Source organism: Pinus tabuliformis, chromosome J, assembly GCF_031772625.1.
Source record: "Pinus tabuliformis cultivar Carrire ecotype Pingquan chromosome J, CPIR1, whole genome shotgun sequence".
NCBI lineage: Eukaryota > Viridiplantae > Streptophyta > Pinopsida > Pinales > Pinaceae > Pinus > Pinus tabuliformis.
Window position 1 is genome coordinate 1,361,360,375 of NC_142295.1, and position 16,342 is coordinate 1,361,376,716.

The 16,342-nt window shown below is 37.1% G+C and overlaps 1 pseudogene across 1 annotated transcript; it reads right to left on the bottom strand.

Annotated features, from left to right (window-relative positions):
* Nucleotides 1–3,265: 3,265 nt before the first annotated feature.
* LOC149232450 (proline dehydrogenase 2, mitochondrial-like) lies at nucleotides 3,266–14,315 on the bottom strand (annotated as a pseudogene). The gene is made up of 5 exons (XR_016248467.1): nucleotides 14,126–14,315; nucleotides 13,855–13,918; nucleotides 4,401–4,989; nucleotides 3,673–4,311; nucleotides 3,266–3,575 (listed from the first exon to the last, which is right to left on the bottom strand). The product of XR_016248467.1 is annotated as a proline dehydrogenase 2, mitochondrial-like (transcript).
* Nucleotides 14,316–16,342: the final 2,027 nt, after the last annotated feature.

Sequence of the window (16,342 nt, forward strand, 5' to 3'; positions counted from 1 at the left end):
ACACCCCCAAATGACCATACTAGAGATCAATCACTAACAGGGATTAAAAAACCAACCTCCACGACAAGGGAGATTTAGGTGCACCCAACTTCCAATCACTTTTCCCCCACCAACCCACCTTATAGATGACCCACTCCACCCTCCAGGCTATCAAAACTAACAATCCAAAATTGAATCCAATAATCATAACTATATAGAAATAGAGAGACACCTTACCCACGACAAGGCTAGAGTTCTCCCACTACCAAATTACAATGCTCCATCTTGTCCTAGCATGATGGAATTTCTCTCGGATAGACACTTAGATAACATACTAGAAATGAAACTATCCTAACGTCAAAGACATCATGGAGGATACACATGAGCAGACAGATTCAATTAGCCATTATCCTTAGAGCCATGCACTCCACCAAAAAATAAGTGAGCATTCAAACTGATTTGACCACCTAACCAACTCAATAACACTTCTAGGTGGGCTAGGATGGCTCAAATTCACACTTTGGTAATAACAAAAACCTCAATTGATAGATTGAATAGTCTAAGGTTGAAACCAAATTCCCCCCCACTGAGAAGATGTGTAATTCGAACAGAGAGAGTCTATACTTACCAGAGATAGTATCAACCACCCATTGTTCTCAAATTCTTTGGGAACATCTCCACTATTGATCATATACTCAACCCAAGTGTACTCCCTCGGCCCACTATGACCAAAATAGGAATAAACTCAACAAGAAAACGAAATACAAAATGAAAAAAGCATTTGGCTCCATCCCTGATTTGATTCCCCACCGAGACAAACATAATAAAACAGATTTAACTGAAGAATGACTAGATTGGAGCAACAATCAATGTTACCATTTAAATAAATACACCATGTAGATTGAAATCTTGCCTGAGCAATATCACATTGAAAGGTTAGTTGGAGCTTAGACCCTGTTGGTCCATCCATATATTCCAAATTACCCTCCACGATTAGACATTCCTCACACAAATTCACTCTGTCATTTCCCTCATCAAACAAGACATGTTTTCCCTCCTTCATGACCAACACCTTTGCAATTTCCCGTTAGGGTGCTTGCATGGCCTTAAACATTCTTCATTCACACTCCACATGTATCATGTCATTCATAATTCCCATAGTAACATCTCATATCCATCATAGTATGTAAATGAGCATTCACTCATGTATGTCATCAAAAACTCCCCGGGGTATGTTTCCAAACCCCTTGGCCCATTTGCTAGGTGGGGCGATGGTAACCCCTACCCCTCGTCACTCTTGATAATTAGCTTATCCAGGGAAATTGTTAACTAATAATTTAATTGAAACTTCAAATTTATTATGTTGCAATTTAAAAGGAAATTAATATATCATATAACTTAAGAACACTAAAATTAAATATAGATGAACATAATTATAAATAAATTTCATAAATTTATCCAATAATTAATTTCTTGATTATTTCATATGATTCCACGAGTGTCCTCCACTAGCTACGTGGTTACTGGATAATTCGGGAGAAGAATGGACATGACTTCTATTAATTTTTCCACAGACCTTTGATGATTAGCAAGCACAGGGGACAACACAGCTCTAACTTTTTGGGATGATCTATTGATGGCAGTTTTTTGCATATATCTAGTTTTATTTGCACTCGCTCATAGACACACTATTATTGTATATTTATTTCTACTTGTAGTGTATCAGTTACAGTTTTGTATGAGAAAATTTCAATTTGTGGCTAGGCCACCAATCTTTTCATATATGCTTCATGGAAAAATCTACAACATATAATTTGCAATATTATATATAATAAAAGTTACGATTTTTCGTTGGAAAAAAACAAGAGTATCCTCCTAAGAAATTATACATAAATATTCTTATATAACTTATTTTCAAATTAACATACCTTCCATATTTTGGATTTCAAACATCCTTTTAAAATCATGTATTGACAAATAAAAATATTCAAATTCAAATAATATAATAAGAAACTTGGAAAAACATAATCCACTTAAAAAACACAAATTAATGAAACAAGATATACTTATATTATAATGAATAAACTTAAACATGTAAATGGTGCCCAAAAAAAAGAGATTAAATGTCTCATCACTAAATGAAACTTCAATATATTAGTTTCTATTCATATATTTTATACTTTAAAAATTTATGAAAACCTACTATAAACCACAAAGCACTGAAACCATCTCTAATTGCATACTCTCTCTCTCTCTCTCTCTCTCTCTCTCTCTCTCTCTCTATATAGATATATATATATATATATATATTCTCGAATTACTTTTAATCATGATATGATTTGCTGAAATCACTGAAGTTAACTCTTCCTAAACTTCAATCACTTGGTGAATCACATACATTTCTAAATATACAGAGAGAGTGTGAATGCAACAACTCATTTTGCTCTTTCCAATCCTTTAATCCTGTAATCCTGGTATCTTACTTACACAAGTTCTAGAACTCAACCATATATTAAACTTTTGATCCTTGCTGAATTTATATTCTTCAAACACAACTGACCTGGTAAAACAAATGCATATGCATATATCTTTGTCTTCTTCGGAAATAAATTGGAGTGTAAAAATATATATCGCTAAATGAAAATATAATAATGTGACAGTAAGATATATATATATATATATATATATATATATATATATATATATATGATAAAATGATATTTTTAATTAATGGCGTAATAATAAGATAAACCACAAAACCAATGCGCACTCACGAACGTAACTACAAGTCATTATAGATCATTTTTAATCAATACCGATCAAATTGTTATGTATACTAGCAATTGTCCCAAAAGGTACAAAGAGAGGGCGATAGGATTATTAAATTAGAATTGTTGAATTTCTCTAGAAGAGATGTTGATTCAAGCCTACCGGATGAGCAATTTGAGCTGGCTAAAGGCCTTCTAATTGTTTTTTATTATTGTAAAATTATATTGATCATTCATTGATTTTACTTTCAAAAGCTTGAAGGAATTTGAATAGCAGGAATAGAATTGCTTTGTGGGATTTGATCCCAAATGCTGAGTTGATTGATTTAACTTGCTTGGAATAGCAACCTTGAGTGCTTTGAGAATTGTACGTCTGTTGGGTGCCGGTGGTCGTATCGTCTCCCCCTGCATTTTGAGTATTATTCAGAGAGCTAAAGAACGTTCCACTAAAGTCAACAACGGATTCATTTTTATTAAGTGCATTTGAAACATTTATTACAACCATAGGAGCATTGAAATCTAAATATAAAGTGAAGAAGTCATCAACTTCAGAGGATAATTCTATTCCTGTGGCCGCCTCTACAATAACCTTACTATGCTATCGTTTGGTTGCAGCAAGCATCCCGCGGTTTTCTTCGGCTCTCTTGATGAGATAAGGCATCACACTCTCCACTGGTCCAAACGGAAGATATTTGCTCACCTCGAATCCCGCTTTGACCAAACCCAGAGATAGACTGTCCGACATGCCCTTCAATTGAGCGAACTGTAACCCACTCTGCCCTCCTTTCATAATTCCCAATTCTTCAACCTTACCAGCGGCCAATTTTGCTGATAAATCGTTACCATTACAAATAATGAATCAAATCCCATAATTGAACATTCTGATATCAACACAATAATAATGAAATTCTGAAATTAAGCTTACCAGACTCGAAATTGTGTGTAGCTAGTAGCAGTGATGCTTCGCCCTTAGAAACCTTCTCTAGCATCAACGAAGTGCAGGCGTTGTAACAGTTGTGTGTGTCTGTAATCAGAGAATGTACAGGGGAAGGGGCGCCAAATGATTTTGCCTCGGCACTTTCTCTTGTGATGTAGGCACCCCGCACAAGTTTCAGAGCCATTGAAATGCCCCGCTTTTTAGCTGCTTCGGATGCCTCAATTAGACGAGGCAAAGCATCTTTCAAGTAAGCTTGTATAGTCCCATACACCAGAGGCTCGAGGCCTTTGTTGTATTCGGAAAATGCTCTGTAAATAAAGTAATCAATGGCAGGCTGAACGGCTGTGTATTCTGCATCTACCAGCAAAGGAAGCGAAATGGCCTCGCAGGCTCGGCAGAGCTGAAACAGCCTTTGCTCCGTTGAAATTAGATCGTTTTCCTCGGTGGGGCTCAATGGCTCAGGTGCAGAGCATGTGTGGTAAGTAGGGCTTGAAGAATAGGCAAAGCCTCTGCCTTCCAGGGCAGGCTGAAGGTTGGATGGCGGTGCTGCCATCTTAGCAAGTGGCTGATTCTTTCCAAAAGAGCAATAGGACAGACGGCCGTGATTTTCACACAGGCAAAACTTACCTGTAACACCAAATCCACCGATGTTAGCAGACAATTTAGGACAAAAAACTTTACAGAGGATTGAAAGGAGGCAAAGATGAGTTACTTGCCAATCCAGGTGGAAGCAGAGGCGTCGACTGGACGGTGGTGAGAAATTGGCGGAGATTGGCATCATAGGCAGCGTTATCCACAGCATCTTCTAAGCTGTAATCAAGAATTCCCTTCAAACCCAACGCCCACATTCTATTCAAAGTATCCGAGGCCTCTGCGATGCTCTCACCAGCACAGAAATGAGAAAACGCGGTTTGCTTCATGGCTTTGAGAAGCTGTACTCTGTAAGGCACGTAATCCATCAGAGGTGATTTCAGTGCTTTCATGCCTAGATCCGCGATAGGCTCGCAGGAAACAAGAAGAAGATTGAAAAGTGAAGTAATAAGCTCCCTCGTCGTTAAGCCCGAGAACAATCCCTCTGCATCTTCGAAGTCGTGAACGGCAGCAGGAGCATTAATGGCTCCATTGACGGAATCTGCGCGAACTTGAGGAGTCGTGGCTGCAGCCACTGAAGAATATTGCAGGGTTTTTGAAGAGGAATTCACGTTATGGGAACTGGTGTAACGGCATTCATGAGACCTTGCTGAGGACCAAACTCTGTAGGTTCTTCGGCTCGCGAATAGAAGCACCCTAGATGCCATAAAACACCTGCAAATCTTGAATTCCAGATCAAGATTGCCTAAAATATACCTTGAAAGGCCGAACTGATTCAAGCACAGGCAAAGCAATTGCTTTATTGGTTGCTCGTCTGGGACAAGAGATTTTCTGCCCAGGCGCAGTTCCAGCTACCTATTTTCCTCTTTTTTGGCTATGTGATGAATGAAACACATGGCAATTGCGTTGAAGAGGTAGAGGGAGGAAAGCTCCTTGACCAGTGATTTATAATAGAAACAACAAGGTTGATGCATACTCTGGTGCATGGCGTCCAGAAAATCTTGTGTTTTGCCAAAACGAGCACTCTGGCTTTCTTGACTTTCTATGCTTTCTTGATTTTCTGTTATTTCCTTTTCTGGTTCAGATCAACGGTTGAAAGTGTCTCACCTGATCAAACGGATCAGGGTAAAAGTGTTGACGAAAAATTGATGCATAGGAAAGGCCTATCGGCCTAAATATGAAGTATGGTGATAATTAATTGATGGGTTGTTTTACATTGAACAATGGGATACATTTAATCGTCCTTTTTAATTTTCACTTTCAAACGCTAAATTCACCCCGGGATTAATAATAACCTTTAAATGCATAGCTGCGACTTTGTCACCTAAGGATCATAAATGAAATCGACAATTTTGACAGTTTGAGTAAGGATGGCCTATTGCAATCTTAATTGGAAAAACATGATTCCATGGTTTTTTAGGATTAATTTTGACTATAGTGTATAGTTAATGGTCTTATTTATGGTATTATGTTAGTTGTATTTGGTTTGAAAGAAGTCTGTAAATAGGTTTATTAGTCTCCATTATAATATGCCAAGGGTTAAGTAAGTTTGGGTTTCCTGATCAGTGTAAGGGGCTCAAGATCTAGGGTTCAAGGCTCCTCGCAGACTTGGTTAGGGTTTTGACCTATGACTAATGGAATTCTGCTAGGCTTGGGCTTGGCTTTTCCATGGAGTTGGGGTTTTTCCATGGTATTTGTTGGTGTTCTTTATGGAATTGCAGTTTTGAGTAAGGATAAACTGTAACAATCATAATGGAAAAAAAATGATTCCAATGTTTGTGAGGATTAACTTTGACTTGACACGCATATGGTACAGTTAATGGTTTCATCCATGGTATTATGTTAGTTGTATTTGGTTGGGGAAAAGCCTATAAATAGGATTTTTAGTCTATTTTGTAATATGCAAAGGGTTGAGCAAGTTTGGGCTCCTTGACCAATGTAAGGGGCCAAGGGTTGAGCAAGGCTCCCTGGCAAGCTTTGCCAGGGTTTTGGCCAAGGACCAATGCAATTCCGTTGGGCTTGGTTTTTCCCTGGAGTTGGGGTTTTTCCATTATTGGAAAGGCAGAGAGGAGAAACATAATAATTAACACACAATAACATGAGTTTCGGCTCTTCACCATTGATCACAAAAAAACTTGATTATTACAATGAATCCGGTGAGGATTATTTATACCTTTTGGACTAGCTACTCACCCAAAATAACTCAACATGCACACACACTCTAAATTTGACTTTTCCAAAAATATAACTTAACTTGAACTCACTTGACCTGACTCAGTTAACTGACTCTCCTAAATTTAGTCATCTATGGCATGCACAAGTAATTACAATTTCTAACCCTCCCCCTTAATTACAACCGTGTGACTCAACATAACTCACATGACTCAACATGACTTAACTATTTTTTCTAGGATTACAATATAAATTGCCTCAATTATCACTCAAAAATGTATGTTGGTTTGTGACTTAGCTAGGCTTACAATGACTCAAAACTTTTACAATTTTGCATTTTCTTTTTCTCTTCTTCCAAATTCTATATCCTCAAAAATTTTTCATTCTTTATTGCACATTCTTGTTGTAGGCTCTATATTTCTTTACTTGTTGTTGTTGCAATGTTTCTTTGACTTGCCTTGAATTTGATCTTATTCGGTCTCCTACAACTTCTTCTTCAAGGATTTGTTCAACTATGGATTGCTAGCACAACTCCCCATCTTGTCTTCCTTAGATTTACTTCCTATGAATCTTATTCCTTTCTTTTTGTCATATTTCTTGATAGTAGAATCTTATCACTTCTTGACTCCATTGTTGAAAAATGGTTTTAATGCATTCTTCCTTATTTTTAGAAACTTCCATATCATTATCTTCACTTTCATCATCAATTACTGTTATTTTCTTCCTGTAATTTGCATACTCAAGATCATTATTCACCATTTCATTCAATTCTTTTATTACAGCTACTGCTTGAAGACTCACATCGATTTGTTCAATTGGTGTCTCAATCCATTATTCAATGAAATTTAAACCTGAATCAAAATTTTTAGCAACTTTGTTTTCAACTTTTTTGCCCATGCTATTCTGAACACCTGCATATTCAAAAAAAATGTTAAGAACATCTTCATTATGCTCTTCAGTGAGAACTTCCTTCTCTACCTCTTCCTTCTCTTCCTTTTTTTCCATTGCATGAAGGTTGCCTTCCACTGTTATGTTGTTAGTGGATATGCTCATAAAAAACTTCAATCACTTTATCCTCTTCTTGATCATCAGCTACTTCTAGATCACATATTGCTTCATGAGCAGTTCCAACTGCTTCATAACTTGCTGCTACAATGACAGCTTCAACCTTCAATTATCCATCAAACATGGCGCTTATTGTATTTCCATAATCAATCCCTGTTTGAAAAAAGGAACCACACATATCATCAACATAATGTTCATCCACTGTATGGTGGGTTATCTGAGCATGCGTGTGCTCATCAACAATTTGATTGACAATTTCAACTTCACCAAATCCATTAGTTGCATTTGGATTCACCAATTCACATACCACTTTGTAGTCATCATCCACATGTGTTTTTTTATAGTGGGATTCACCATCATCTGCTCCATCCACATTATAGTGGAGTCTTTGAGCATTTATACGCTCTTGCTCGATTTCACACATAAAGGCTTCAACTTCTCTTTCTGCAATCTTTGCTACATAATGGGTTTCACTTTTATGGTCTTGAAAACCCTCATCCACTTTTGAGTGGGATTATCCAAGATTTGTTGTCCTCTCACACTCTTTCTCATCCACTTTCAGATCTGCGACTGACTTCTCTTCTTGTGACATAACCTATTACTGCATGTCATCCCCACTTGCACCAAATTCTTCTTTCAAGGTATTCCATGCTTCCTTGTAAGTTATAGTTTTTTTCTACCTTGCACATAACCATTTCATCCATTTCTTGTTGAATGAAACTCAAAGCTAGAAAATCATTAAACATAGGAGGTGGTAGCAGATCCATGCTACACCAATCGACCTCGATTTCTTCTTTGTCTTATGCTAGAATTCTCAGTTCCTCGGCTGTGAACTGGACATCTCTAAACATGACAACAATCTTTGCCTCTTCTTTTCGTTTCATTTTCTTCGTCTTCTTCAAACGCACTTTGTGACTCATGACTACTGTGTTTTCTCTGTGTTATAGTTTCTTTCCTAATTGCATGAGGCTACCTTCCATATCACCCTCGAGAAATATATAATTTTTAATATGCGCCCCCATAAGACACAATGTTCAGCCAAAAATATTTCATGCTTCACAAAACACCAAATAATTTTTGTAAACCCACAAACTTTTACAAAGCACAAAACTCACTTTTCACACAAACCTTTCTTTTAACTCTTTTTTCCAATAACAATTAAAATAGTACCATGCACTTTTTTAATTCTTTGCACTTACCAAAAAAATCCTTTTAAAAATAAAACTTTTTTGACTCCTTGTAAAGGCCTTTTCAACAACCCCCTTTATAATAAACTCCTTTTAACAAGCCCCTTTTGATAAGCCCATTTTTTTAAATATCTCCACGGATGACTATAAACCCCTTTTGATAAGCCCCTTTTTTTTAAATATCTCCACGGATGACTATAGTTTCTCACTTTAAGAACAACGTCCATAGAAGTTAATAATTCAAGAGTTGCGACGAAGGCTATTTGGGAGATACATGAGATATAATGATCGGGATAGCCGTCGTGGCCAAAGAACAACTCAAGAAGTAGCCTAAGTGAGATGTTAGAGAGCTAGAACGAAAGCGATGTACTGGAAGATAATTTTTAGAGAACCGGTGGTTATAGCAGCTAGTGACCCATGAAATACGGTAAATGGGCTCGGTTCTTTTTATATGGACCTTAATGTCAAATGTGTAGCCATGGAGAATAGCAAAGCAAGATCTAAGAAGAAATAAACCATGAAAAGTTGTATGGAAAATAGTTTGTATTAAAATTAAGAAAATGAAAATTAACCCGTTTAAACCCATAAAATTTTCCTACAAAGAACCAAGAAATATATTCATTATAATGGAGATTATGTAATTGAGCATATTGTTGTAAAACCTAGTAGGAATGTAAACCCTAAGTGGTTTCAGGCACATGGTTTCTTGGCGCATGGTATTATGCCAGTTATATTTTGTTGGAAATAAACTTATAAATAGGTTTACAATGCCAAAGTTTGAGCAAGTTTGAGCTCTGCGCAATATAAGGGGTTGACTTGGCCAAAGTTTTGGCCCAAAAAATTATATTTAATTGAGCTTTTCCTAAAATTGATGTATGTAATTGCTTCAATGTATATTCTTGATTATCTTTATTTTCTATTTTTAATTCATAACATTTTTGTTATATGAATAAAATATATAACAATTTAATTTATATATGATAAACCTTTTTTCAACGAGTTAAAACATACAATAAATTTTTTGATCGACCAAAATATATATAAATATATGAGTAGATATATATAGTCAAAAAGTGTTGTAGTGTATCTTGATATTGGAATTATCGATGCTCATCTTATTTAATGTATCCAGGGAATCCAATTTAGTTGTTGACTCTCTGTAAAAGAAAAATCTAATTAATGGTATTGATTACATGAATTTTATATATATGGAAGAAAATATCATCATAGAGGAGGGCACCATTTTACTCCCTTAAAATATGGTATCTTAGTTATTTAGTCTTTATGATTAACATAACAAACTATCTTTGTTTATGATAAGGCGCATTTTTTGAATCTCCTCTCATATATATTGTCATGTTTAAATATTCAACATTTCTTTAGCATGAGAAAGGGGACAGTTGTTTGTATGTAATTTTTTGAACAATCCTATAAAATGTACCAGACCAGTGTTTTTTTATCTGAAAGAAAAGAATTGATTGTGTTAGCTATTTTAGAGTTTGAATTTATATTATTATTGCGTTGAAAAGAAAATATTCTAACTATTTTATATTTAAATTTATATTATTTTTTATTAAAATTAATTATGTTATTGATATATATATATATGAATTTTAATTTATATTAAGAATTTTGATATATATATATATATATATATATATATATATAGATATATATATATATTAAAATAATAATATTTTTTTTGTAAGTTAGTAGAGAAACCTTATATTACTATGTAACCATAGAGTACATCATAAGCAGCTGGTCTTCGAGATTGGAATCCAGACTAGCTGCAGTAAAATATAGTCTTAGCCAAACACTTAACCAGACATGCCATAAGGTTTTTTTGTCTATGGTATCTCCTATACATATCTGCAAAATTTACTTTACTACCACTGCTACTTAGCCATTTACATCTTGAAGGCAACATGCCTATAAATTTGTCTATTTGTTCTACACTTACAGACCTACCTATCAACATTTTACTATGGTCTAGCCTACTCAGCCATTTGACAAAATATAACAAAAAAAAACACAGACACATGATCATTTAACCAGAGGCATTGGTGTTGCTTCCACCACACCTGACCCAGACACAAGTGAAGTATTTTTCGTTGGAGTTGCTGCTACATCCGCCCCTACTCCTTGTGTCACCAATTTCTTGCCACTTGTTCCAGTTCCCTCTTTGACCTGATATTTCATAAGCCTGGTCAATTCTCCCGGTTCTTGTCCTAGTGTGATATCCAGGTTATGGATATATTTCAAGTAGATGGATAAGATCTTGTTCATGTCTCCAATTTTTTCATCTCACAAATGCTCCATATTCGTCACCCTTTTGAGTGATTCCTTAACAGCCCATAACCTCTGCTCAATTACCTTCAGTTGAAGTTGGTGTTCCATTTGTCTCTAGGTTCTATTATCTGTTGCCTCTGCCTGCAGCTTCCCCACTAGGGTTTTAACATGCTACATCGTCTCCAATGTTCTCAGATAAACCATCTGTCACGTTCAGGATTTCCCAGTATCTATAATCTAGTCGACTTCTTCTTCAATTTTGCTATTTGGGATGCTCTTACACGGACACCTCACCTCATTCTCCCAAATTTCGACGATTTATTTTCCTTTCTTTGGGACTGTCATATGATAGTTTAGGGTAGCCTCCCTTACCGCATCCTCCATTTTGGACCTCTTACCAGTCGTGGAGCTCTGAGAATCCTCTCGTGGCCTTTCCCTTGGCCTGCCACCAACATTTCATCCCTTGGCCATTACTATCATGGACTCCATAGTTCTCATAGGAGCAAACTATCTCTCACTACAACACCACCTTCTATCTTTCATCCTTATAATTATGCAGCCTATGTGCCTTTCAACCTTCCCATATAAATGAAACATTCAGAATAGGTCATGCCACCCCGTCCTTTGTGCATCTTCCCCGTCTATTTTTGGTAATTTCCGCTTACATATGATGTTATAGTACATTCATGTGAGGATGGGGCCATCTTCCTCCTTCTTCACCTCTGCAAATTGTCTGCAGGCTCATTATTTCCATAGTCCTATTCCAGTACAGCTCTCTGTTGGGCTCTTACTTCACCACTTCTTTAAACATCCTTTCCAATTAATGTGACCTTCTGACGGACGATTGGTTGAAACTAAGTTTTTTTCCTTCCCATCCTTGGTCGTCCTTTCCTTCGTATCATGACAACACATATCTCCTTGCTCATTCCTAACATTCACTACTTATCGAAACATGATAATTATTAAACATCCATATGACTAGGTGGGTATGTTCCCTAATCCTGGCCCACCCCTTGTCTGTCGCTCCTCCCTTTTGACATGGATCGATCTCGCTCTGCCTATGCTCGACATCCTTCCTTTAGCTTTCCATCCAACATGTCCTCCCAGGCCAGCTCGGTAATCAACCTGGGACTCTTGACCCCTTCATTTGCCACTATGTCCGCCAACGCATTAGTCGAGCGTCGTACCAAGGAAAACTCCAATGTTTTCAACTCCTTCAGGAGGCTCTAAATCGTCTGGATAATTTGGGTGAGGCGCCAATTCTTTATGATTTTTTTCAAGTGAGATCCACATTATAGCTAATGTGTTGCTTGAATAGCTAATGCAAAATTCCCTTCCACCATTACATTCACCATTTGTTCTCTTCGCAATGTTTCCAGCCCCTACTCTAGAGCTTGGAACTCTGAAGCATTATTCGTGGCCTGACCCATATTGATGAAATATAACCTTTCAATTTTACCTGTCCAGTCTCGAATGATTCCTTCGTTCTAGACTTACCTAAGTTTCCCTTGGATGCTACATAGAATTTCAATTTCCAAAAACCCTCTCGGGGAGCCAGCCACACTGTAGAATCCATCTTTATATGGATTTGTCTCGATCTATGGATTGCACCACACACACAATTCAGGTCGAAATTTTTTAAACTTCTTTCTTCCTGAGGGGATGGTTGTTCCTGTGAGGTTTGAATTCTTCTGCTACTGGTGGTTTCCTTAAGATGATGACAAATTTCTTCCATCACGTTTCCAACTGGGATCATTTTGTCAAAAAATATTTGACGATTGCATTCCTTTCAGACAGACCAGAGGATAAATCCTAGAATTAAGTTCAGGTCATATTCACCACTTTGTTCTTAGTAAATTGTTGCAGCGATTTTTTAATTGTTTCTTGAATACTTTCATTGTTTCTGTTAGTTTGTCTATATATAATGGTCAACCACTCCCATATATATTTCGTGTAGCTACAAGTATTAAGAAGGTGATTAATGCTTTCTTATTCCCTCTCACATAGTCAACACTATGTTGGACCAGTAATCCCTTGCTTAACTAAATTCTTTGAGTTTAACAGCTCCTTATGCAGAATTAACCACAAGAAAAATTTAATTTTCAACCAGTGAGAGGCCTCCCAGAATTTACTCCATAATGGGTCATTGTCTTCGATATGTTTAGCTCTGAGGTAAGCCTTGGCTTCCTTTAGGTTGAACTCTCCCCCTTCTCTTTGCCACCATCGGAGTTCGTCCTAGTCATCATTCTCCAGGATTTGTCTTTTGCTAATTTCCTCTGTAATATCTTGGATACCTGAATCAATCAAATTTTCCGAACAAGGGATGTTAAGGTCGCATATTCTTCATTGGTTATTTTCCAATTCCTGAACCCATAAATGGTGGACTTCCCTATGCCCCTGTTTTTCCTGCCATTCCGGTCTATTAATTTTAGTTATTGTTGTCGGGAATCCTCCCAGAATGGACCATCCTTTTCATTTCTTATTTCCCAGAAGCTATGTTGTTATATGATTTCTCTATTATTCCATGTCAAGTTCTATATAGGTGACCCATTGGATTGAACTCATGAGCATTACTAGGTATTTTATTTGGCAATTAGGGGCATACTTTGATTTCCAGAGTTTCGCCCATGGAGTCTCCCCTCCTTTAAGCCATCTCCACCATAATTTGGCCCCATTTTCTCTATTAGTTATCTCAGGGTCCTGTAGCCCTAGGCTTTCCGCATTTTTAGATTTACATAGCATGGTCCATGCCACCAACGCCCATTTTCATTTTTCCTCTACCCCTCACCACAAGAAGTTCTTTTGAATCTCCCTTATTTTTTCGAGCACTCCCTTAGGTGTAGGTAGAATAGATAACATATACCTTGGGATAGCCTGGAGCACCACCTTTACTAGCACCAGTCCTCCTAATAAATTCAACGCTCCCACTGTCCATATTTTGACTCTATCTTCTAGGTTAGAGATTACTCTCTCCTAGTTGGATTTCTGCCAAACTTGCATTGTTAGGGGGGCCCCTAAATACTTATAAAGGAGGGGTTTCCTTTGGAACCCTAGAATAGAAGATAGGTTTCTCTCGATAGCAATGTATGTGTTAAAAAAGAAAATCATGGACTTTGACTCGGTTAACTCCATACCTGACGCCACCATGAAGGTATCCATTATGGCTTTGAAATTGTGCGCCTCCTTTACTGTAGGAATACCATGAAGCGTGGTATCATCCACAAATTGTTGATGAGTGGTTGCATGAGCATCCTCATGCAGCTTAATTCCTTTTATGTCTCCTCTTCTGTTGGTCGTTCCAATCGCCCTCCCAAGTCCTTCCATCATTAAGATAAACAGGAAGGGAGACAATGGATCCCCTTGTCGAATTCCTCTATACGGAAAGAAAGGTTTTGACGAGGCTCTGTTAATCAAAATTGAAAAAATGGGTGATGAGACCAATCCCATAATCCAATTGATCCAGTGTTTATCAAACCCAAATGCTTCACAACTAATCTTCTCATATGATTTATATAAATCTAATTGCCTAATCATATCAACCTTTCTCTGGTTTTTTAGTGAATGAGCTACTTCGTGCGTCATAATTACATTATCTAGAGATCAGATAAGGAAAATTATTTTTTATCTAATCATCCGCTACTTTGGATATGATTTTATACAAAACGTTGCAAAGGGCTATCGACTTGAAATTATCAGGGGTACTAGTCCATTCTTCCTTGGGAATAAGGGCTATAAAAGTCAAATTTGAGGCTTTGAGAATCGTTGCTGACTCTTGGGAGTCAAGCACCACCTCATATATATCATATTTGAAAATTTCCCAGAAAGATTTAGAGAAATCTAAGGTAAATCCATCTGGTCTAAGGGCTTTCCCATTAGCCATTTCATTCACTAACAGAGCCACTTCCTCCATGTAGACTGACTTGCTCTTTCGTGAGCACCTTCAGGATATGCCTCACAATCCTTTGGATATTTTCCCCTCTCTCCACTTGGGGTTCTTCTGCTATCTTTTGGAAGTGTTGGACCAAGACCTCCTCAATGTCTTGATGAGCTTCAAAAGTTTGGCCCCTCTCATCCTTTATTCTAAGGATTTTATTGGAGTTTCTATGTTCTATTGTTGAATGGTGAAAGAATTTAGTGTTTCTCTCTCTCTCCCTGAGCCATAACACTCGAGATTTCTGTCTCCATAGAATTTCCTCTTGTTTACATCTGTGATCCCACTTCTTTAGTAGCTCCATCTCCTTTTATTTTCTATCCTCTGAGTAACCTTCTGAGATCAGTCATTGTTGCAATGCTTCCATCTTTTGTTCTAATTCCTTTTTTGCTTGGAAGATGTTCCCAAATTCTGTCTTATTCCACTGCTTTAATTTCAACTTAATATGTTTTAACCTTGTGCGTAAGGTGTACATTTTCGAGCCTATGACTGGGATTTGTTCCTCCCACAATCCTTTGATATTCTTCATAAAGGAAAGGTGTTCTAACTAGAAGGCTTCAAATACACAATGCTTATTTTTGGGAGTACCTACCAATTATATCATTAATATCATTGGCCAATGTTCAGACTCTCCATAGGGAAGGATATTTTCTTCCTCATCTACCCCTCTCATTAATAAATCTTTTGAGATTAGAATCCTGTCAAGTTTGGATGCAACATGATGTTTACCTCCCATCTTATTACTCCAAATAAAGCATTCGTTCACAGTTTCCATATCAATGAGCCTGGTTGCCTTAATGAATTCCTTGAATGCTTCAACATCTCTATCTACTCTTCTTTGACCCCTTTCTTCTTCGATCGAGAGGTTATCATATTGAAGTCTCCCCACAAAACCCAAGGGAGATCCCCTTTCCTCATCTTTATCTTACTCAGGTCTTGAAGGAACTTTTACTTCTCCTTGATTATTTGAGGCCCATAAACATTAGTAAACACCATTGTGCTCGAGGTCCCCATTACCTGCATTCCTACCAATAAGTATGATCTAGTTGCTTCCAAGTCCAGTAAGATCAAGGATTGGGGGTTCCAGTAGATCACCAATCCCCCTGCTGAGCCCTACGATTCCACCTCCACTATATCATACCTTCTCCCTAATCTCCTACTAAACTCCTTTATTTTCTCTAAAGAGCACTTTGACACTAGTAAAAAAATAATATCAGGTTGTTCCATTTGAATCTTTTTTTTAGTAGACGTTGTTTCCTAAGGCTACTAATGCCTCTTTAATTCCATGATAAATCTTTCATTATTTAACTGTGGTTTAGAGTGGGCGAGTCTAACACTCTCATCTTACCTAAATTTATTAGCATAACTCCCAACTCCTTGAATGTGACACTATTAGGCTTCCTCCCTCTTTTATGATGGC